The sequence below is a fragment of the Peromyscus maniculatus genome, chromosome 20 (assembly GCF_049852395.1).
Source record: "Peromyscus maniculatus bairdii isolate BWxNUB_F1_BW_parent chromosome 20, HU_Pman_BW_mat_3.1, whole genome shotgun sequence".
NCBI lineage: Eukaryota > Metazoa > Chordata > Mammalia > Rodentia > Cricetidae > Peromyscus > Peromyscus maniculatus.
The window spans coordinates 29,409,556-29,435,543 of NC_134871.1; the positions used below are offsets into that span (position 1 = coordinate 29,409,556).

Sequence of the window (25,988 nt, forward strand, 5' to 3'; positions counted from 1 at the left end):
CATTTTAGCCTCTTGATTGTGCAATTAGAAATGTTAGGTCAGCCAGGCTGTAGTGGAGTATGCCTTTCATTCTAGCACTCTGGAGGCAGAGGAAGGAGGATCTCTGTAAGTTAGAGGCCAGCCTGGTCTACAAAGCAAGTTCCAGGACAGCCAGAGCAAGACCCTGTTTCAAAAAACAAATGAAAGAAAGAAAGAAAGAAAGAAAGAAAGAAAGAAAGAAAGAAAGAAAGAAAGAAAGAAAGAAAGAAAGAAAGAAAGAAAGAAAGAGAGAGACAGAAAGAGAGAGAGAGAGAGAGAGAGAGAGAGAGAGAGAGAGAGAAAGGAAGGAAGGAAGGAAGGAAGAAGGAAGAAAGAAAGAAAGAAAGAAAGAAAGAAAGAAAGAAAGAAAGAAAGAAAGAAAGAAAGAAAGAAGGAAAAAGAAAGAAAGAAAGAAAGAAAGAAAGAAAGAAAGAAAGAAAGAAAGAAAGGAAGGAAGGAAGGAAGGAAGGAAGGAAGGAAGGAAGGAAGGAAGGAAGGAAGGAAGGAAGGAAGGAAGAAAGAAAGAAAGATTAGGTCAACTAAAAAAATGCTGTATTAGGCATTTATCTGAGCTAGGCTTATGCTAAGCAGTGGGAATAGGTTACAGCCACACACAAAACAAATGTAAATCCTGTTTTCAAAGGGAAAAAATCATTTGTTTTGCAAAATCTTAAGATTTATATCCCAAACTGTATAGCATTGTTCTATTTACAACTATTACTTGGGACCAAGATGTGTTATCAATGTGTCTCTATGATGTCTAGTACTTACTATTCTCCCTTGTGTGTGTACAGTAGGTCCTTAAATACTTGAGAGAGGGAGGAAATTATGGAAATGGTGTCCATTATTTCCATTATTATGTTCACTACTAGATGTTATTTAAGATTCACAACTTGAATTTAGGAAATATTTAACCCTCCTATTTCACCCATGCTCTTTTTGTTAGTTCTTAAACCTCATAGGTCTATCAAAAAGTCAATATCATTGGAACTTTTAACTAAGTCTGATGCAGAGTCAGTCACACAGCAACTCCAAAGAAAGCTCAGATTAGAGACAAGGGCGTGCTAAAAACCTTCCCAGGTCAAAGAAATTGAAGTTGAATGTAATGGGAATTCAATAAATGGCTGCCTTCTACAGGGCAGCTTATTGGCTAAAAACAACAAAAGAGTCTTTCCTGGATCCTGCCAAGTTCACTTGAAAAAAGCATAGGATAGGTGGATAAAAATATTTTGGATGCTGTTCATTCTAAGTCAAATAGGTATATAGAGAGCCTTCTCCTCTCTTCTTCCTCCCCAAGTCCCAGACTGCACTGGGGTCTGATTACAGCATTTACCCCCCTGCTCCAGATTCATGGAGTCTTAATAAGGAGAAATACAGCCTTTTCAAGTGTCCAAACCCGGAAGACCTATGATGACATTAAGGAAGTTATAGATGAGACATGGGGTTAAATTATAAACCAGAACAAGGTTTAAATCTGCATTTGACACCTACAGTAGGACTGAGGCTAACCTTTCAAATCAAGCGAAGCCTCAGATTCCTTATTCATAAAACAGAGAAGATATTGAGCACAGAGTTGCACAGGATACCCTACATACAGAATGCCTTTCACACTATAATTATTGAAATACAAATGACAACTGTCATTATCTTTGCAGGGCCACCTGTCTTCAGCCATCAGAGGCCATCACTTACAGATTGTACTCCGGGACTCCCCTCATGCTTTCTTCCACAGACCCCACTCCTAGAAGCACTCCAATTTGTGCTATTTTGTTGATTTATTAACACAAATGATATCATCTAACATTGTTAATTGCCACTTAGAATTTGCTAAGTGTGTTCTCATAAGTTTATTTACATTTTAAAATTAATTTCATAAAATACGAATTTAGAAAAACAAATGAAGACACTCTAGCTAAATTTAAGTAATTTGCCGAATATCACATAACTGGCATTGAGAAGAATTGGAAGTTACAAAATTTTTCCACAAAGCAAAATAAACAGCTCATGGGGAACCTGCTGCCTCTGCTTCCTGTCTCTACAGTATGCTTCATTCCTCACCCTGTTCTTCCAATTAGCTTTCATGTTTATTTCAATATGCTTGTAAATAGAAGCCAGTTGATTTAATAAAGTTTTAAACTTTTCTATAATATTGGAATTCATTATTTTAAGTTCAATTTCTTTAACTAACATTTATAAAGGTATTCCTCTGAATTTGGAAGATATGGTCGTGGTTACGGTTATTTGTTACTATTCTGTATATTGCTGCTCTGGTCTATGCTCACTTGGAAATTCCTTGTAACCTTTCAAGCATAGATCTGCCTCTTTTGAACCATGACCAGGATAATTTTCTCCAAAGAGTCTGTGGTCTGCACCCTTCCTCTTTTCTGATGTGGAAAAGGAAACACTGTGGGTGAGAATGTATATAATGTCATGAACTTTTAGGAAACTGAGGAAACTTAGATGATGTTATCACCTATCCTCTCCAGCTGAGAGGCTATGAGTGGAAATTTTCCTGGGCCTGGACATTGGGAATTGGTTCAGGGAAGACAGATCAGGTACCTAGTTCCTCTGAGAGGGACAAAGTGTGCTAGCCCTGATTAGGAAACTGGTTAGGAAGAGGGTAGGGAACAGTGCCTCTTCCCAACCCTTCACCTTGGGATAAATCATCCTTTAAAGCCCTTGTATTTTCAACAGCAGTATAAAGCTATTCATATAGCTATATCTTTATCTATATCCATCGTTTTATATATATGTATAGATATATGCATATATAGGTATATTTGTCTTTTGTATGTGTTAAAACAAAAGTAATACTAGTAATTGACAGTTACAGTCACTTACTACATGGCTTATACTAATGAAGACCAAAAAGAATTATGCATATTATCAAAATATGTCAAAATAATTTTATTTGAAGATAACACCAAAACCACTCATGAGTTCTCAATCTTCACAGACTGCCATTTATGCAGCTTCACCATCTGCTCAAAATTTTAAAAACCATTAAATGATTCTCCAACCAAGACCATCCATCCTCCATGGAATTCTTTAGCAGTTTTGTACCTGGCACATTTCAGTGCACAGCTGCTCACCTGAGAAGAGCGTAACAAAGCTATAAGCACACATTAAAAATGGAAAACAACTCTTGGAGCTAGAACCAACACTTCACTGAAACACTGAACAAAATCTCACTGCGTATGCAATATCATTGCATTCCTGACTATAAACAGCTTTGGGACCTCCTTTTCTCTCCCATTCCCTGCCATGTGTAAACGAAAAAGGCTACCCAAAACAGCTTCAACCATTCTTCCTGTACTCATCGCTTTCATCACATCTCTACTTCATGCTCAACTTCCCTGCTTCAGCTGCCTCTTCACCCTCTTTGAACAGACACTGGCCTTCATCTTTTTTCAATTGTTTTACATTTTATTCCTTGAAAATTTCTTCCCCTCCAAGGTATTCAACTATCAAATTAGCTATCTAAAGGGCCCTGCTTCCTACTCAAATCCAATTCTTCAACTCAGACCTTTCTTCCAAGCTCCCAACACTTATTTACACTGAGCTCTACCTGGACTAGTGACCAAAGCCAAACCATTGTCCTTCTCCTACTCTAAACAGGTGTCTTTGTATAACTATAACTGCTATTGGCTAGAAACTCAACCTTTATTCAGTTGTTTCTTTCATTTCCAAATGGCTTAAGACTCAATTATGGTGCAAAGAACAGAATTTTACAATTCCAGTGCCTTCAAGAAAGTAATTTATTCCTTTCATGTGGAAGTCTGGTGTAATTTAGCCTAGGAATGACATAACAATTCCACTCCACAAGTTCCTTTCACTTCACACATGTAATATTTCCAGGGTCCAAATCAGCTGGATCTGAACCCACATGGCAATTGAACATGGTATATAAATAGATGAGATGATACAGAAGAAAATGGGTTGTGTCAGCCATCTTCTAGGTTAAGCTGTGCTTGAAGAGCAAAAACCACTGCATGCTGCTTTAGGACCAAACTTAGCCAAATAGGTGTATATATAGTCACAAGAAAATGAGGAAATATGGTCTTTATTTTAGATAGTCATGTTTCTGTTTGAAAATTTGAATTTTAAATTTTTATATTGCAGATGTCTTCCACCACACTCCTTATCTAGTGGTCCCAATCCTCTATATTTTACCTCTACAATGAAAATCACCAACATCAGAATATAAATTTTCAACTCTAAATCTAAATCAACTCACTGCTCAAAATTCTAGCAGCTTTTTAATGCCAGTTAAATTAAATCTATATTTCTTAACTTGCTCCTCAACACCACCCAACTTTTGCTTGCACACTACTTTTATTATCTAACATATTGTCCAAAAATGATATGGCTTAAATACTTACCATAAGGACTGTTTCCATTTATGGAGTGGCCAGAGGTTTGCTGCAATTATTCTAGATTATAACTCACCTTTATACGTATACACAAATACAAAAATCAATATTTTAAATCCTTATTTTAATGATGATTATTCATAGATTCAGAAAGATTTAAGAAGTCCATTATAAATGAATAACTGGGATTGACATGGTATGTGACCTTAAGACTCACTGCTTCCCTGTATTTTCTACCCCAACCTCATGGCATATGTCAATCACTGACATCCTTCTCATGGGGTAGCCTATCCTGTTACTTCACCCATAACACCTGTATCCTTCACCCTACTGGGATCCCATCACTTTTCTTTCCAACTATTTTTTTTTGACTAGTTAAAATACTATCTACTTCAGAAAAGCCTCTCTGATTTCTTCGTACCTATTCTTCAATTTCTCTTCCCTCAAATCCAAAGTCCTTTTCCTCTGAATATTCTCAATATTTCGTTTTCCTTTAATGTCTTCATAATATTCAATCTTCTGTCCTGTGTGACTATATCCCAGCCTGCTCTCTGGGTTGACTTCTCATTCAGAATCTCAAATCCATGTGTTGGTCATGTGCAGGCCTGCTGTGAGTAGCATTAACACTCAGATATTTTGAGCAATCATTCAACTTGCATTTAATGAATAAATCTGAATTTAAACATACCAGGTTTGCTTCAGAAATGGAACATCTGTTTTTAGACCCATCTCCATAAACTGCTGGATATGTTCTCTGCAAACTTCTGATGTCAGAGAAGTGAGAATATGAAAATTCTGTCACATTTCAGTGATAGCATAGTCATGCACTTAAGTCTTTAATTGAGAAATAGAAGATTTTGAAAGTTTAGTAACCTAAACAGCCACCTCAATCCTTGTTCTTCTTCTCCTTTCCATTCAAACATTTCCCTCTCACTTCTCTCCTGCAAACTTCGTGACCCTTTCAGTGCTATTCAGAATTGTCTGCTTTTTTATTCTATTGTAAATGATCAAAGCATTGGACACATAATTATGCTCCTAATGAAAGTTATTTGGTTTACATTTTCTACATTCTAAAATGTTCATGATGACTGAGAATTACAGTCTAGTCAATATATACTATGCCATGCCAGCATCCAAGTTTCATTCATTTTTCTATCATGAATGCAAAACTCAATATAAAAAATTAATAATCCACATTAGGTATTTAACAACACCTTGATAAAAAATGAGAACCAAATGACTCCAGAAGAAAGACTACTTTGTTTCTGGATCTTCTTCACACACACACACACACACACACACACACACACACACACACACACACACACACACACACAGAGACAGAGAGAGAGAGAGAGAGAGAGAGAGAGAGAGAGATCCAAAATTTTAATTCAGAATAATCTAACACTTATTATCAGAATGTTCACTTTAAAAATCCATTTACTAGATTAGAAAGTAAGAACTATGATTTCCTATTTTAGTACAAGACAGAGGGTATTGATACTGCCTCAAGCTAATCTACTAAAACAGCAGAAAGAAAATAAAGAATTGTCTTTTAGGATTTCATGTTACTTGCCCAAAGGCCCAGGATGTCTGCTCCATTTTATCTATTTAGTCAAGAGCTTAATTCTTCCCTGGAGTGAAAGGATTCCCAAAACAACTATCTTAGCAGATCCACCCTATGAACTGGAGGAACTCCTACAGGCTGACACATCTGCATGTCCCATGTATACTGGCTCCAACCCTTTCTCACTGATCAACACCAATAAGTGGCTGCTTCAGAAACTCACATTCCTCTTGCCCAAGTCCCTGCAAGGAAAGGCACTATTGCTGAGCCAAGGAGCTTCAGGGAATCAAAAAGCATATTCAAAACCCAAGCAAGTCACCCAAAAGAAGGACTGTAAAGGGAGCACATGGGAACATTTCCAGTACAAATAGAAAGCTGGCCCTAGAGCTTTGAAGTTGTAGCCAATATTCTTTCAGTACAATGATAGCTAAGCTTTTCAATTAGGAAATTGTCTGTATTGAAACAAGCAATTCTCAGTGATTTTCTTTTCTATTGAACATCTCTTCTTTGACTATATTATTCTCCTGATCTCTCAGAGAACAGCTGAACTTCTACAATCCATGTATAGTCATTCAGTACATAGCAGATATATGACATGCCCTTGGAGGGTGCCAGTAAGAGGGGTAGGGTAGCATATGAAGTAAGTCCCAGTGTGCCCGATACCTGTGAAAATTATAGCCTCCTCATGCTTCCCATACTGCTTGACACTGTGTTCAAGTTAATTATGAGACGTGATAAAAAAAAAATACTGGTTTACTTGAATGGAAGGTATTTTTTTTAATCTTACTGGTCTTTTGCTTACATATTATGGTGCTCAATTTTGTGTTTTTATAGGTTTAAGGGTTTTATTTATATATGTGTTTCTTGTGCTTTTTTGTCATTGTTATTATTGTTGTCATCTATTTGTTTTCTAAAGAGAAAGCATGGAGTTTGATGGGCAAAGAACACCTGGGAGGAGATAAGGGAGGGGAATTGTGATCAGAATATACTTTATGAATTTTCAATTAAAAAACAGCAGAGTAGCAATTCTATTTCCTTTGAGTACTGTGGGAAATAAGACTAACAAGACTCTCAGTTAATAGCCCTGTAGGTCAGTGTTCAGTATCACAGAATCAGAAGCAGCCTGAGTCTGAAGGAAATTGCTAGCTATCCTGATGCAACCCAGTCTGCTCTGGGTTAAAATGACTAGTCCTTAACTCAGTCTGCCTACAGAATAAAGAGAACTTTGAGTCATTCTAACTCTGAACAACAAGAATTCTAATAAAAAAAATCCTTAAAGAAAGTAAAAAATACATAAATTACATTGAAAACAAAATAAATAATGACAATAATGTAATATAATATAGAAAAGATTTCTAAGCTGAGTTCTTAGGGAATACCTACACCAACACACAAACACACACACATATATATATATACACACCTGTGCATATATACATCATTGTACAGGGTAGGGAGAACTGGAAGAATATGCTTATCCATACCATTGCTTATATCTAAAGATACTGACTAGACTAGGGTAGTAGCGGTAACCATGAGAAATACTCGTCATTTAACATTTTTAAACTAACTCTCAAGATTAGTCAGTCAAATAGTTTGGGGGACTTGGAACTATGGCCATACACATAGTTCTCCACATTACAGCAAACATTACACGCATAGCAATAGCCCCCCACCCTAACCCATTTGTCTTGATAGCAAAGGAGAGAGCCTAGGAACTGGAGGCAGGGAAAACATGCAGAATGATGCCAAATGAACACTACTAACCCCAAGATCATGATCCCCCTTTCCTTTCTCCATACACACTTATTTCTTTTATCAATCATTACATTCTTTCGTAAGCTACCATTTCAGGTACACATCCCTCTGCCTCAATACTGGGTATTCTCATGACAGACCTGGCACAGTACTGGGTATATCTCAGATTCCTGCCTCACTCCTAGCAGAGTGTGTTCACATGGAGGATACCTGATACATGTCTTTGTTCTGCTAAACTAAACTGAAGGTATCTCTGAGGGCGATATTGATCAGCAGGAAACAATCAAACATTCACATTGCAAGGCACCATTTCTGGGGAAAATCCATTTGGAATGATGAATCTATCCCCTGCTTAGCATTTGCTAAACTCAGTTTTTCACATCACAAGAACTGCTGTCACCCATCGATCCATGATCTGCCTTCTGATCAGACTTGCTACTCTGTATCTCCTAAATAGGTCAATATAGGAACAAGAGAAGCGACAAGAAAGCAATTCTTTAAGAACAGTTCACAGTAGAAAACCAAGACACAGAAAGTGTGAAATAAATAGTTACTGACTCCCTGACAACCAAAACGCCTTTTCTGACTGAAATATGTACAAGAATCATATAGGGGCGACTGGACACAGCTATGCAAGCAAAGCATTCCACAGTAACTCCAGTTAGGGAAGGCTTTTCATTTCTCATTTTGATAACTGACCAAAAACCCTATGAAATCTCTCCCTGATGGTTCATCCTTATCTGAGGATAAGGTTGCTTAGGGGCAAACAAAGCTCTTTTCAAAATTTTCTGTTTAAAGCAGATGCCGTGGAAGAAATGACTTCCTAAGAAAAGATCGAAATGTGTTCCTTCAGTGGAATGGAGGAGGTGGGGGGATGTTTTATTTTGTTTTAATAAACGTGCACATGTGCCTCAGAGCCCTCTGGGCACTGCTTTCTGGTACGCTCTGCGTATTGGCTTTGGTTTATTCCCCTTACAAATTTAATTTTTCCCTAGTGACCTTGAGGCACTGTCTACTGTTAAATTTGCAGCAGGGCTGTGTGTAGTGTGGGCTCCCCAGGACTACGAACAACCAGCCAAGGGAGCAAAGAGATTATAGGCCTGTCCAGGCAGAAACCCATGGATCTATGAATTGCCAACCTGCATGAGAGAAGGAGACTTGGCCATGTTTCCTAGAAGGTAACATTACAGAAATAAAATAGACATTGAGGATGTGCCAGGACCAAGCACAGCCTCCTGCATTGCTTAGGAATTCATGAACTGTACAAAGATGAGGGGCTACCCCTGTCCCCCCAAAGTCAGGACTAGTAAACAGGAGAACAAAACAACTGAGAAGTTGTATGTTCTTAGCCTTGTTCTTCTTATTTTGCAACCAAACTCTTATCAAGATCTGAAACAACTCACACAATAACTTCTTCCCCCTCTGTGGAATATATATCCACAGAGTGTGTTTCTGACTTGTTCTCCTTTGCTAGCTCAGCCTCAGCACAGGCTTTGTTTACACTAAGTCATCAGCTGATACTTATATAACCATCAAGGCATCAGACACCATTGTAAATATCTCATCTAATGAGGGGGATAAGTAAGCTTCCTTTTCTCACTGTAGCTATAGACTAGTGGGAAGAAATGTACAGAAAATAAGTACCCAATTAGAATAATTTCAAATAAAACTAAGTGCTCTTGAAAAATAAACCCCACCAGTCACTCTTGAATCCTTCATTTCTCTTACTTTCCACATGACTAACCCGTCAGTAAGACCTCAAGCTCTGACACAAAATGACCAATTCTCCCCATCATGCACTGCTCCAGCATGAACGTCTTCATCTAACTATTTTAACTTGCTCGCTATGTGTCTGTTTCTTTTCTTCCATTCCTGTTCTCCCTAAGCTGTGTACCACCAATGGCCAGGGATCTTACTAAACCACGAGTTAGATCACAGAAATTCTTTGCATAAAACCCATTCTTAAGGTTAAAATGCAAGCCCTGAATCAGAGCCTTTATGACCTTCCATGAGAATCTGGCCATGCCAACCTCTCTGCCGTTTCTCTACCTCTCTTCCCTCTGCACACTCTGTTTCAGCAATGTTGTTTTCTTTCACTGCCTAGAACAAGCCAAATGGTTCTCTCCACTCAATCTTCACACCAGCTATTCTTTCCCCCTGAAGAGGTTGCTGCCTCAGGTCTCTGAGTGGACTTTCTTCTTATCAACTCCAAGTTCAATGTGGTCTTCTAAAGAGATATCTTCATTAGTCAATGTAACTAGTGTAACATCCCATCTTCAAGCAACATGCTACTTCATTAAGTTGTTTTGTTTTTGTAGCATTTGTCACCCTTTGAGATTACTTTCTTCATTTGCTTATTTCCTTCCATCTGCTCCCATTGGTATGAGACACATGAGGAAGTTCTGGTTTATTATTCATAGCCACTGTTGCATTTAGAGTTGCTTTTGTAGAGTGGGCCTTCTGTGAATTTGTGTGAATAAATAAATGAGAGCATCTGAAAGGACTTTTTCACATAGTGACTAAGAAGAACCTCTGAAAAGGTGGAATTAGAGTTGAGGTCTCAAGGAAAGAAACAAGTGAATGTGTGCATGAGTGAGTGGATGAATGTATGATTCCCATATCCTAGAACCTGATCAATCTATCTCTAAGTGCCAAGTGTTCTCCTATGGGTCTTTGCCCTAGCACCTTGAACCCATAACATGGCACCATTAATCTCTAGTTCTCAGCTTGTTTGGCAGTTGCCTGTTACTCTGAGCTGAGAAGATACCTGTCTGAAAGCCATGATAGTGAACTTCATGTGGCAACTTGACTGGGTCACAGGTCACAGGTCACAGGTCTAGGATATAGTATTTTTAAATAAGTACCTTTGGGTAGGATTAATATTTATATTGATGAACTAAACAGAGAACATTCCTAAAGTAGACAGGCCTCATCCCAGCAGGTGAAGACTTGAGCAGAACAGAAAAGGCTAGACTCTCTTTGCACACAAGGAAGAATCCTCCCATGGGACTGCCTTCAAGGGAAGATGTCATCTTTTTCCTGTCTTTTCACCCAACTCAAAACATGGCATCGTCTGCATCTCTAGCCTGCCAGCCCTCGTGTTGGAGCATTCCCTCAGCTCCCTTGGCTCCTAGGACTTTAGACTCTGACAAGATTCAAACAGTGAATCTCTAGCTTGCCAATTCACACAGAGGGTCGTGGGGCTTGTCAGTCTCTTAAAAGGAAGACACAGTCTCACTTCTCTGGGTGGTTCTATGCCATCATCATTACAGAAGTCCTCCAGTGTAGGAAATAAAGATCCAGCTTTGTGGCAACAGTCTTTTTTTCTCACTTCCCTGAATGTCCTCTCTCTATATGTATCATTCCTAAGCTGCCAATTTGCTGTAACTCTAGAAATACAACTATATTCAAAACAACATGCTAACATTCCAGGAGTTTTGGTAAGAAGAGCAGAAGCACAGTACAGGTAGAGTACCTTGTTACCAGGCTATCCTGACAGCTGTAAGCAAGGTTCATGGACATTTCCTCTAGGATCCATTTTAGATTATCAATGAATCTTCAACCTCTAGATTAAGTGTGAAATTGCCATCATTAGTTTGCCATTGGTATGGGATTCCTAGTAGCAAATCCATATGATAATTTAGCAGAAATTTAAATAATGATGTGTGTGGTCTACACTATAGGTTCTTTACTTCTTCACTCACAATAAGCCTTTCCATGAGCCTTCCAAAATATGTAAATATAGAGACAAACATACAGGGTGAAAAAGTTAAGCTTCAAATGTGAACTAAACACTAGCCTCAAATAAAAACTCTGGATGCCCAGCATTATAAACATTTGCTGTGTTTGTGTACCTAAAGCATCATCTTGTGTTGCTCTTTCTGAAGGTCTGTAATAACCCAGTACAAGGTTGAGGAGAAGAATTTCACTGCAAACACAAGCAAACAGTAAATGTCACATGAATTGCCAGTGTTCAGAGGAGAAATTCCACCTGTGTCTGTAAAGGTTGATCTCTCTCTTCCTGTTCTCAGGGTATGTTAAAAATATGATTCACAGATTACATCCTGGCCTTGAATTTTAGGATATTTTATCAACACCAGAAAAAGCTCACCTTCCATTAAATACTTTCCTATGGCAGTTATGGCAACTAAGACCCAATAAAATCCCTCAGGCTATGAAAAAATGGGGAGAGTTGTTTAAAAACACTCTTGGATATATTTTGACAAGAACTGACAAGCTTTACCTGACATTGGGAACTGTCCAAAATGCCCAAATCTGTAGCTTAAGTAATATACCTGTTTATTAAACAATAGTGAGCCTCATAGTCTCCAAATGGGCCTGGGAAACATCCACAATAATAATCCAGGTAAGAGTTTACTGTTTATTCTGAGGGGCTGTAAAGGTGTCTTGTGCTGAGTCACTGCCAATTCTTTTTTCATGACAAGTTCTAAAAACTTCATTTGCATTCCTCATATGAGTCACTCATGGACAAATAAGAACAGGGAACAGAGAGAGGCCACCTGAAACATGAGCTGGACATTTTAAAAGTATTTCTCCAGCCGTGCCATCTGGTGTCTTCTGGCACTTGTCATCCAAATTGCTCTTCTACTAAACAAATTTAGTTTCCTCCAGACAATTCAGCTTAAATGAGCTCATGCTGTCTATATGATGACTGTCAACGGAGACCAGAGCCTTTCTGTGAGCTCTGACTTGAAGGAGAGGAGAAGGAGAGAGGTGACCAGAAGGAAATGAGGGAAGAAGATGGGATATTCTCAGAGCAGAAAGCTGTTCAAGTAGAGAAGGAAAGGTATCACTTATCATGTTTCCCTTAGCAAACATGACTAAGCCTAGCAAATGGGATAGTGCCACAAATACCATCCCTGTCTGCTCCTCATGTATATTTTTGTGTGTCAGTCTATTTGGTGTGTATGTTATTCCATTTGTTTTTAGTTAAAAAGGGAGGAAACAGCAGTGGAGAAATCCAATCTGCTTCTGACAGCATGACCAATGTGCTTTTCCATCCCCGTTGGAATGAGATTCAGTAACAGGGCAAGCGGAGGAGTGATTTCATTAACCAAGTCTTGATTCTGGGGCTTACATATCTGCAGATTTGCTTTTTCCTCCTTGGGTCTTGGGGAACAATCAATATGGTCAAAGTGCAGTGGTGATAACAGACCAAAGATATGATAGGGCCAATGTTTGGAAGCAGAAATGCCCAAAATGAATTGCCAGGAAGATACTGCCTGGGCCTCTGCACTACAGATTGGAAAATAACAGCAAATCTTAACTACTATTTACCACAAGAAAGAACTGAATGAAGCAGTGCGAAAAGGAGCAGAGACAACCAATCAACATCAAAGAAATGTAAACAAAGGTATCTTAAAAGTCCACCTTCCAAAGAGAGAGGACCTAAGGTCCTGGAAGCTTCTTCAGGCTCACCCAGTGTTATAAATGGACACTTGCTGGACTTCCTGAAAGGTTTGTTTTTCTCTTTGCTATGACTTGACCCTATAGCCTCTAAAGTTCAGTTACTAGAACTTAATGGCCAATGTGATGGTATTAAGATGTGTCCAGGTCACAGTGATGAATGGAATTTGGGAACTTGTAAAAGAGGCTTCAGGCACCATTCTGCTAGCTGCCCATTCATTTCGCACAGGTAAAGGTATGGCATTCTTCCTCTCTGGGGGATCTGGCAGCAATACTTCATCTCATCAGACACTAAACCTGCTGGCTCCTTGATCTTAATCATCCAGAATTCCAGAACTGTAAGAACGTGTTCTCTTATTACATACCATCCATTCTATAGTGTTCTAAGACAGCCACACAAATAGCCTAAGACATTCCAGCCTGGTCTTCTCAATTGGAGCACATGGTAATCTCTATTATAACCATTACTGAAATGACTACACAAAAAACCTTATCTGTATAAGGGGTTTATTTGCTTTTCTTTTCATTTCCAGTTTAGTTGGATAAAAACTCTCTTAAGTTAGAAAACAGATCATTAAATAACCTTTTTTCCCCAAATGTCTCAGGACACAACTTTGATCTAGCTGCTCAAACACAAATGGAGGCAAAGCTCTCTGCCTCCAAAGGCTCATCATGTAAATGTTCAGTTGAGATAATATGCACAATGCACCCAACATTTAAAAATTGGCATAAATGTTTTCTCTTCTCTTCTTTGAACTGAAATATTTATCAAATTTATAACAGTAAAATTCAGATCAGTACAGTATAATATTTAGATCTGCATCCCTAAATTTAAGTTTTCTACAGGGAATAACTCAAAAATCAAATCAGTGGAATGTCATAATGCCTCTTAGAGGTATTTATGAACATCAGAATCCCGTTTGAAGAGTTTGCTGATGCACAGACTTTTCAGTGTTATAGATACAGCCAGTGCTAAGCAACTTGAGGAGTGTAAACAATGAAGACATATCTCACAGCTCCTTTCCTAAATAGGAAGAGATGACATTTTGTCAGCCTTGCTTCCCTGGAGATTAAAACCCCAGTGCCAAGGGAAGGCCAGGTGGCTCTTCTCCTACTGAGAAAGGAAAACACAAACTCCCTGGAAATCTTACCTTTGTATAAGCTGAGTTTCCATTTTTTAATTTAATTAACATTTTTCATTTATTTTACATACCAACCACAGTTTCCCCTCCCTCCTCTCCTCTCATCCCCTCCTCATGACTCCCATTTAACCCCCTCCCCATCCACTCCTCCTAGGTCTCCATTCAGAAAGGGGCAGTCTCCCATGGGCTTGAGCAGAACATGGCATTTCTTATGATAGTGGTCAGGCTACAGTTCATTTTGCTAAAGTCCTATTAAAATGACCCAAACACAACTGTTATGAAGTATTTTAGAAGCACGGTGGATATTTTAGTAATTCTCTGTGGGGAGACTACAGAATTAAATCAATGTATACCCAAATAAATTAACATGAAGTCATGGGAAAAATGGGTATTATTTGACAGAGATTTAACCAGAGACTTGGGAGAAAAGAAAAATGTCGTCAGGAACTAAAGCACACACCCTTGGTCTGACCTTCCGCTCCAAGTTCTCACTCTATAAAGTGACGCGCTGACCAGTTGTTCTCTAACGGGCTCGAGAGGAGTAAAAATGGGGGAAGCTGCTTGTAAAGTGCCCATCGAAGCCTGGAGAAGGCCTGGATCTACCTTGGAATGACAGTGAGGATGAAGATGAAGGTGTCGCCAACTAACACCTGTGGTGGCACACTGGGGCAGCAGCACCAACCAATGAGCTGTACAGAAGTGAACTTTTAAAAGCCCTTCTGATTTCCATTCTCTCGACCATGTTGGGCAGCAACAAACTGGTAATAGCCTCTGAGGGTCCAACTAAGAGAAAGAAAGCTTATACACTGTCCCAAAATCTTACATTTTATCCATGAGAACACCATATAGAATATATAGGGCTAAAATAAACTTTTTAAAACTAAATGACAAAAATGAAAATTTTACCAGCATATTAGAAAACAGCATTTTCACTCTTTAAAAGTACAGCACAAATTCATTGTCATCTGACAAGCAAAGATTATGAAAGCAACAACCGCACAAAGAACTTCAGTCTCACTCATTATTTGTTAAACAATATTTTCCTAAATTTTATAATTGTTTATAAATTATACATTTAGCCCTTTAAAAAAAGTCTTAAAGTTATTTCTTATTCTAAATAAGTATTGACTTATACTCAATGTTATATCTGAAATGCAGTTTCCTTCTTATTAAAAAGGCCCCCAAACTATATAAAAGCATCTACCTCTATAAAACTTAGGCCCTCTCCTAGCCTGAGAGAAGACACTCAACAAATGTTTACTGAACCAATGAATAGATAACTAAAGTTGGAATATATTAAAAATTAAATTCACCAAGACGTCAAATGTTTACAGAGCAGCAGCCCATGTAGGCACAGGCATCCATAGAGCTATTGATAGGATTGTTGATTCTCTGTCCAATTTGAGCTTCCCCTTCACAGCCACTGATGACCTGCGAGTTGGGCACAGTGGGCAACTTACATTGGTCTGCACTATATCACAAATATGAGGTAATTTCATACAGAGATGCATCCTGGGAACCTCTGAAAACCCACTCTGAGGCCCTTGTTTCTCCTGGAAATAAAAGGCTCTTTGAAAATAATCTTCAACATCAGCACAGACAAATTCAAGAAAAGTAAAGGAAAAAGAATAACAATAACACCAAAACATCTGGGAAACAAAAGCTACTACCGGAGTCGAAATTGTTGCTTGCTTGTGTTAAAGATTACAGGCAATTCTTATGCAGTGGAGCAGCCTCACTGGCATATCAAAAACACCAGTAAGAGTAAACTAAAAATAACATCCAGTCATTATTTCAAATCTCACACTACTAATGAAAAAGTTCAGTGGAAATACTATTGATTATATCTTACTAATTGGCTGGCTTCTCTGGCTAATTGGTAGTGTAGGTTACTGTGGGTGGGAAAACAATCCTTTCAGTGATTCAAATACCCAAGCTTGTCATATAATATGGACTTTGATATTTATTGGATTGTTTGAAATTTTGGATTCTTTATCAAAAAGAACAATGCCAGAGCTAGTGAGATGAGTCAGTGGATAGAGAACTTGCTGTACGAGGATGAGGACTAGAGCTAAGATCGCCAGGACAAATGAAGGTGGCCCTTTATTATGTCTGCCTAAGAAGGCAGACATGGAAGCCAGAGAGCAAGCTGGCTACTTGGACTATTCATATCAGCAAGCTCTGTGTTCAGTGAAAAGACCCTGCCTCAAGAGAACTGAAGTGGAGAGCTGTGGAGACAGACTTTAACATCAACCTCTCAGGCCTCCACATGAGTACATGCACATATGCACATGTACATCCATGTGCTTCTAGAAGCGCACGCGCACGCGCACACACACACACACACACACACACACACACACTGTAATAAAGACAATAGCAATGAATTTTATCACTGTCCTAGTTTCAACACCACTGCTGTGATAAAACCCATCTGACAAAAAGCTTGATAGAAAAGGATTATTTCAGCTTTTAATTTCAGGATATAATCTATAACTGTGAGGAAGTCAAGGCAAGAATGCCAAACAGGTAGTCCAATCATAACCATAGTCAAGAATAGAGAGAAAAGAGTGCAAACTAGCTTGCTTGCTTGCTTGTGCTCATCTTGACTTCTTTACTTTTATTTGTTTCAGGACTCCTTGCCCATGGAATGGTACCACACACAGTGGGATGTGTCTTCCAACATCAATTAAATTAAAACAATCTCCACATAAATGCCCACAGACCAACCCACTATGGACCTCTCTCACTGAGACTCTCCCTAAGTGATTCTAGTCTGTGGAGAATTGACAATTAAAGCTGGCCACAACAGTCTCCCACACTGACAGAAGCCCAAGAAAGTATGCCCAGAAGCCCAAGAAAGGAAAAAGGACAAAAAGTGAAAAGATCATGCCTGCTAACAAACAGCGAAACAGAAATAATAGCTGAATTAGGAAGAGATTTACAATTAACAAAGATGAGTAATGATTCAGGCAAGGATCATCAATGGGTGCTAAAACTTTAGGATTCAAGTCTTGAATCATCTTGCCATATTATGATGACTTCCCACCTCAAGACAGCCTTCTTTAAAATGAAGAAAGTCAGAGGCAATGCCTCTGACAAGCATCAAACATAGATTGCTGATATAAATTGATATTATTTGCCTCCATGTGCTAGAATACAACAATCACAATACTGTTCTCAACAAATGCAAATGGAAGCTCTCTAACAAATCAGTGGTCCTGGATTCTTGTTGGGGAAGAAAATGTTAATGTAGTGTAATAGGGATGGTTGAGCTGGAACAGGGATGGAGTGGGAAAGCAATGAAAGAGATACCATTATAGAGGGAGACATCACAGGGTTAGAGAGAAACCAGATGCTCAGGAAGTTTCCAGGAATCCTCCAGGATGACCCCAGCTTGTACTACTAGAAATAATGGAGAAGGTGCCTGAACTGAACTACTCCAGTGACAAGATCGGTGAATACTCTGTCATCTCAGAGCTTTTCTCTAGTGACTGATGGAAGCAGATGCAGAGATGCACAGCCATACACCAAGCAGAGCTCCAGGAGTCAAGCCAAAGAGAGAGAAAAGGGATTCTATGAGCAAGTGCACCAAGATCATGATGGGGAAACCTGCAGAGACAACCAAACCAAACTAGTGGGAACTCATGAAAGTTGGATCAATGGCTGTGGAGCCTGCATGGGACTGGGCTAGGCCCTTTGCATGGCAAGACAGCTATGTAGCCTGATCTACTTGGGGTGGGGGAATGGTGGTAGGATCAGAATCCATCCCTGGTGCATGAGCAGGCTTTTTGGAGCCTATTACCTATGACAGGACACCTTGTGCAGCCTTGAGGCAGGGGGAGGGGCTTGGACCTGCCTCTACTGGATGTGCCTCCCCATAGGAAGCCTTGCCTTCTTGTGGGGAGGAGTAGGGGACAGGTTGGGAGAGGGGGGCTGGGGGGTCGGGAGGAAAGAAGAGGGGGGTATTTGATTGATGTGTAAAATGAATGGAAAATTTTCTTAATAAAAAAAAAAAGAAATTGTGTCTAAACAACAACAACAACAACAACAACAACAAACAACAAAAGACCAGGGAGCAATTCCAAATTAGAGGTGCTAAAATATGACCTTGAGAGAGGTAAGCAAAATAGATGGCCCTGGCCAAGTCTTATCTAAGTCTACGACAAAGGATCTTATTCTCTCTCTCCTTTTTTGGCAATACTTTGTTTCTTGGAACAAAAAGGATGGGAACTACATGCACACATTAGTTATCACTTGTCTTAGTTACTTTTCTTGTTGCTGTGATAAAACACTTGGACAAAAGAACCTAAGGAAGATAAAGCTCATTCTGACTCACAGTTCAGAGGTATAGTCCATCATGACAGGACAGTTAAGCACAGTCAGAATTTCTCTGGACTGCCAGCTCCCAAATAATGACACAGAGAATTTGTTAATTCCAAAAGCTTGGCCTTAGCTTAGGATTTTTCCCAAGTAGCTCTTAAAACCTAAATTAACCTGTTTATATTAATCTATGTTTAGCCATGTGGCTTGTTACCTCTCCTCATTACTGTATGTCTGACTTCCTCTGGCTGTCTGGCTGTATGTGTGTCTGGTTGGCAAATCCTCCCACCACAAATTCTTTCTAGAGTTCCTATCTCTCCCTGGGCGTCCTGCCAATCCTTTTGTGCCTAGCTATTGGACATTCATCTCTTCATTAAACCAATCAGAAGGTGCCTTATGTGGGTAGGGAAGGACAGAGACACATCTTCACAGTGTACAGAAAGATTATCCTGACAGTCAAGGAGCAGGAACTTGGAACAGATGATCACATCACAGCCACAATCATGATGCAGAAGACTATCAATGCATGTTTTACTTTTCATCTTCTCTTCTCCATTTGTAGTACAGGATACTATCCAGAGAATGGTACTAACCACTGTCAGGAGGTCTTCCCACCTCAATTAACAGAATCAAAGTAATCCACCACAGGCATCCCTAGAGGCCCATTTTCCAGACAAGTCTACATTCTGTTAAACTGCCAGTTAACACAAACCATCATGCCATGGTTATCCTAGGACAGAGGTCTTAGGCAAAATCCAACATTATTGTAATTTTTTTCACTTGCCCAAATCCAGAGCAAGCACTTATTTATGTCAGCACTCAAATCTCTCTGGTTCATGCTTTCCCTAGGTACCTACAGAAGCCAAAATGGATGTGGAGGACTTTAAGGAAAGGGGGTGGTGCTGCCAGGGCAAGGGACAGGGAGAAGAAGAGACCCTGAGCACATAGAAACATGTAATAGCAAAGACTGGTTTGAAGTACGATTGTTTTTGTTTCTATGCTATATCAGACATTTATCAAAAGGCACTGAATAAGTAAACATTATCATAATTGTGAAACTTGAATTAAATGTGTTAATTTCTATTTACCACTAGAGATTCGGAAAATATGTCACAGTGATGTGATTCTTAATCTGACACTTTCAATAATAAGAATGCTGTAAATAGAAGGTAAAGATTTACATATTTTTTAATTATGAATGCACAATATAAACTAAGAGTAAATTTTTATATCAAGGTTATAAGCAGATGAAAAATGACAGTCTATATTTTAAATGCAAACAGACTGCTAAGGCATCCAGTAATATATAGTTGCAATACTTTACTTGAATATAGTCTGGTCTCAGATTCTAACATTTTTATTTTTGATAAGCAGCAATTTAAAAGGTTAGTCACCTTGTCTATATTCTAAGAGTTTGTGAATGTGAAATGCTGACACCTTGAATTTACATGTTAGCAAACTGAATAGGCTGCCTCTGATTCTTTATTCATCTATTCCAGGGTTACTGTGGGCCATCCATTATGCACATCCTTGGGAGTACCTCAATGAACAAACTGCCAATCTGAAGGGAAACAGATGAATAAACATAGAAGCTGTGAAGACAGGGATCTGAAATGAAATACAATGCTACTGTTTGTCTCCCAGCCAGATAGCTACAATTATATTCCACCAACTGTGATGATACTAAATAAGTCAAATCCTTCCTTCCCCATTTCTTGCCTCCCTTACTTATTTTGTTTTCCTCTCATTTCTATAATACATTCAATTCCTTCTTTTTTCATTGACTAACTATAGCCAATCAATAGTAACTAGAACTATCTAGCAATACTATTTTTATGTGTTAAAAATTAACTATGCAGGCCAGGTTATAGCTCAGTCAATGCTTGCATGAGGATTTGACTTGGATTCCCTTCCCATAGTAATCCAAGCACAGGAAGCAGATATAGCTAGGTCCATGGTGCTCAATAGCCAGCCAGCTCAGGTACTTGGAAAGTTAGTTCTAGGTAGGTGAGAGACCCTGTCTCAGAAAAAAAGGTGAACAGCTGAAGTGTGTGCTCTGGCCTCCCCACACCTATACATACACGAGCATCCTTACCCCAACACACAAGCAAGCATACACACAAAATAAAACTATGTGCTGGGAGATACCATTATTCTATTTAGCTTCCACAAAACTCTATTTGTGCCATTTTTTAGATGAAACTGAGGCACAAGGATCTTCACAATTTGCAGAGGGTGCACGTGTGGCAAGTGGCTGAATACACTCTCAGGTTCTCTGACTCAGAACCCAGGATCCACAGTGCACCGCTTGACTCCAAAATGAAATGGGTAGGATGCCTGTCAAACTACACAGAAAAGTAACCTGTGTGCAAAGATTAAAGACCATTTTGGAACTACTAACAAAGACAAGAATATACCTTTCAAAGGACACAGAGTAGGAGAAAGAAGATGCTGAAGAGGAAAAACTGTAGCATTCTATGTGGGTCTTCTCTGTTTCCCCCCATGGGAGCACAGTGGCCTCCACCTGCATAAGCGATGAGAATTGGCATGGATTTGATTACTGCACATCTGTTATGGGTCTCAGAGTGCATTAAACAAAAACAAAGTGAGGGAGGAATAGAGCCTATAATCAAGGTCCTCCCAGTTGTATTGTCTTTAGTTGGAGTGGCTTTTCTTTGTTTTTCACCAGCAGGCACATATGCCCACCCCACTCCGCAGCAACCAGATTTCAAAACAATTTAAATCAAGCTTAGTAGCTAATTATCCTAAGGTCACACTGAAGAAGCAAACCACCAGGACATCAAAAACCTAAGACTATCTAAATGTGAATTATGCAGCATGATTTTTTTCCATAAAAAAGGAGTGAGCATTTTTCTCTCTCTCTGAGAATAGCTGGCTTTCAAAATAGAGCTCTTAAGACATTTCACCTCTGCTCAGAATGCTTTAAGCTGGCCTCCTGATTATAAAAATCTCATCAAGATTCTTTCTTAAGATGAAGAATGTTTTATAAATTGTAATGGCTTTAATCAGCTCCCTCTTTGAAGCTATTTAACTCTGTGATGTAGCCCAATTATGTCATTTATCGACTCTGTATTAATTAAGTATCATTATAGAGATTGATTTATACACTTTTTCACATCTTTCTTGCCAGATGGTATAGCATTCTCCCTCTCAGTGACACTCCATAAACATCACCTGGATTCACTCAGTTCTCTCCACAGCTGAATGTTTCATCAACTCTTAGTCAAGTTAACCTGATTGCTCCTTTTCCTCTTCCTATTCCTCCTCACTCAGGCTACTGATGCAGAGCACCAGTAGTTCTCAACCCTTTTAATGCTGTGACCCTTTAATCCAGTTCTTCATGTTGTGGTGACCCCCCAACCATAAAATTATTTTGTTGCTACTTCATAACTATAATTTTGCTGCTGCTATGAGTCATAATGTAAATATCTGATATGCAACCCCCAAAGGGGTCGCGATAAGTTGAGAACCACTGCAGACACAAAGGGCAAGTGATGCAAACATAAGCACATCATTTCATCTCATCTCAGTCTCAGCGAATTCTTACCCCATGTGGGCATACAATTATCACAGCGATGTATTGGGGAGTCCTTTGCATCCTTAGCTGATTAAAACTTAGAATCTGTCCTATTGTCTAGAGCAATGGAGAAGATATATATATATACTTGGCAATGGAAATACAACAATTTTGCTTCAATAGAGTCACACCCTGAATTATATTTTACTTGAACTAATATAAAAATGACCTTACTTTCTTGAGATCACATGAGAAGAAAGCAGAAGGCAGGAGCCCCAAGGTGCACTGTGTTACAGGGAAGCCAGCCTTGCATGTTTACATTGCACTGGGTGATCCAAAACAGGGGCAAGAGCGAAGTGGAAATGCTGAGATGCTGTAGTGCTTTTCTTAGAAAGTGTAAAGATCAGGTTAATGGGATTGTTTTACAGTCATCTCAAACTCAAAATGTCTGAAAGTCAAAATGGTTGTTTCCCTCTAATGTGTAAACCACTGCATTCTCCCAGGTAGGCATCCTTAGAGCAAAGACTGTGGACTCATCTATCTATAGCCACTAGCTAGGTAAGATCAATGAGAGAAATATAAGAAAAAAAGGGTACTGACACTGGGATCCATGTGCCTCATTAGCAGAAAGGACTTGGGTGTTATGGTAGGTATGTTACCAGATCTGGCTTTACTTAGAATCTAAAACCCCAATTTCTATATAAAACATGATTTTTAAAAAATTCTTAACTGACCTGAGTACAGACTTCAACCCTTGCTTGTCAGTCTTGACTCCTCCTTCTTCCATCTCAAATCTAACTGGCTATCAAGTTTGGATCTGAATTTTGTCATACTATCTTGCTGCCCCCTCCCCCATCATTTATGATTCCTTTCACTCTGTACTCTTAGGACACCCTAACTCTCCTTCTCCAAGAAGGCAATGCACACATTCAGGTTAACATTCCTAAAACTGCAGTTTTAAAATGTTAATGTGCATCAGAAAACTGGAGGGCCACTTGCTGGACTCCAACCCTAGGCTTTCCCATTTAGTGAATCTCAGATGGAGCCTAAAGTTCTATAATTCAGCAAAGTTGTTGTTACTGATATTGTCAAGGAGCTGGGAAGAGGGTGCCAACATACTCGATGCTTCTCCATTTCCTCTGCATTAAACTGAATATTTTGGATTCTTCAAATCTTGTCTCTTCTGCTCACCCCAAATTATATTTCTCTGATCCCTGAGTAGACTTGACTTCAGCTAAACTGGTCTACCTGAATATCACCCAAATATATTATGCACTCCAATTTTTTGTCTTGATCTTGCATAAAATGCCTTTATATCTTCTTGTCAATTATTACTCAAGGCTACATCTTCAGTGAAGTGGGGCCCAGACTTCTGTTATCTCCTCTAGACTCCTACAGCATTAGTTTCTCAGATTGATGGATATGATATAATGAACACAGAATTTGGATCAAGAGAATATGATTTTGAATCCAATTCTTCACAAGCTATGTAACTTGATAAGCCATTTAATCACTCTGAACTTCAGAAATACACATACTAGCTTCTACTTCTAATGTGTCCCATAAAGAATTAATTAAAACATTTTAAGACTTTAGAGAGGTTTAGCACAATAGCACCATAGAATTCAGTTTGTGGTCATTGCCATCCTCCATCCTTTTCCCTAAGCATACATTTCACACTACATATAAAATCCATTTGACTAATCATTTGAGTCTGCTGCCTAGAGAGAATATTTCTGAAAGAACAATAATGACTAGGGCTTAGGAGAGAGTGCTGTCATTAAAATGTTCATCTTGGTTACATTAAAAAAAATAGGCCTTATGGCACACACACATGAGACAGAGAGAGAGAGAGAGAGAGAGAGAGAGAGAGAGAGAGAGAGAGAGAGAGAGAATCTTAATCACCATTTGTGGCTAAGAAATTTCTGGGAAGTTCTCAGTAAATATTTAATTAAAATATGGTAACTTTCAGAAGTAATCTAAGACAAATGGTTCCATAAAGCTGCTTTATTCTATAGAACTCTATAGTTAATTGTACTTATTATTGAAATAAGAGATATTTCACATTCAGAAAAACTGAAAAGCTCTCATAAACTCAATGGTGAATGAGAGGTCAGATCATTACAAAAGCATCAATGAAATGAAAAGTCTCCTCTTTGAAGTAAATTTGAGCACAGAAGCTCTAAATTATGTAGCACAGAAAAATAACAAGAGCCTGGAGGTGATGCTGTCAGAACACAATGGGCTGTCTTCTGAGGGCATCACATAGTCACGTGCTCTTCCCAAATGGCTGCTGGTGTTAGTGGTTACACTAAACACTGTTGTTATCACAGGACATAGAAAGGAGGGACATTGAGGGAGAGAGGAACATAGGGAGAAGTATATTTGGAAAAGAAGTCCTAAAACTCCAATCTATTTGAGAAATTGGGAGCTATTTGTGACTTTAACAAGTTCCTTCTTAGTACTCATAAAAGACACACTAAAATATCTATGGTGAATGAAGGATGAATAATCACAGAAATATAAAAACGCCTTACAGAACCAGATTTTTAAAATAATCTATGAAGGAACAAAGAGATTTTGCTTCATCTTGATTTTTACTTTTCAGGATGAAAGAATTCAATATGCATCTGCTTCTCTGAATGTTTACTTTCCTACCTAGAAATGGAAAAATAATGCCCCATCTGCATGGTCCTTGAGGTTGATGTCATAATAAGTAACACAACACATGTGAAGGCACTCTAAGATATGGTATGTCAATGCCAATATTAATCCATTACATTGCCAAAATGGAGTTATAGCATTAAGAGACCACAGAAACTATAAAAGCCCATGAAAAGCCATAATCAGTACAGTAAAAGTTGCTGACCCCAAGCTTTAGAGGCTAACATCCTGAGGACCATGCTGGGCAGTTCTCACTTCTAGGGTGTAGTCTAGGTTTCCAGATGTCTTTATTATGCTGAGGAAAAAAATAAAAAACAAAACAAAATAAAATAAAAACAGGCCAATGAGCCCTGGTAGATGGCTGCACATTAAGTCAAACTGGGGATGTACTAGTTCTATAATTGTAGTTCTTAAATAAAAGTTCCTGGCTGTGTTCCAGTTTCATACAGCAATAGACTCATTCCATAATTTATGCCTCATGATCAGTGAAATCATGGTGAATGACCACAGCTTGCTGAGTGTGTTATTCCAAGGAGTAGCTGAGGTAGTTTGGGAAGTAAGCTAGGGTTTTGGATATCTCTCCTGGGAAGATAAACCATCCAAAAGGGTATGATCCAATCATTATTTCACCAGTCTCAAAACCATTGAAGACTTTACAAAGAGCATTATTTTTAGTTTTGTGACAATGGTGTAACAAGGACTTCGCTCACAGAACTTCTAGTGGGTGATTCTTAACCTGTTCTATCTTGTTCCCCAGGGAAGACATCTTATCCCTGTAAAACAGAAACAGTCTCCATCCTTCACTTTGTACTATGTACAACTGCTCGGACTGCATATCCCAGCTGATGATTTTATTTTGGGGGTGAAGAGTACTAATGAAAGCCGACCAGCTGTGTCTTCAGCTCCAAATAGAGTTATGAAGAATACAGTTTTCCTTTATAATACAAACAGAAAGTGCAGTTCTGGGACCTGAATAAACTATATTTGCAATTACTTTTGCATATTCTGACAACCCAGGCCAGGCTACATTAACATGGTGCTTCTTTTATCTGCTTTTCTAAATTATTTTATTTTATTTATATCAGTGTATGACGGCACCATACACAGCTATTAAATTAGGCCAAATAGACATGTAAGCTTTTAGAGCTTTTGTCCACTGTAATACTGAATTTCTTTCT

General features: G+C 38.8%; 1 protein-coding gene and 1 long non-coding RNA gene across 7 annotated transcripts in view; one reads left to right on the forward strand and one right to left on the reverse strand.

Moving 5' to 3' along the window:
- Cpq (carboxypeptidase Q) overlaps positions 1-25,988 on the reverse strand; it is a 429,601-nt gene that overhangs the window by 278,554 nt on the left and 125,059 nt on the right. The gene's annotated exons all lie outside the window — the stretch shown is intronic.
- On the forward strand, positions 13,533-20,396 carry LOC121824267 (uncharacterized). Of its 2 annotated transcripts, none has more exons than XR_013046399.1 (3): positions 13,533-13,588; positions 19,703-19,777; positions 20,108-20,396. It is a non-coding gene; the product is annotated as an uncharacterized LOC121824267 (long non-coding RNA). The 2 variants fall into 2 exon arrangements; XR_006066083.2 differs by lacking the exon at positions 13,533-13,588 and adding an exon at positions 18,345-18,405.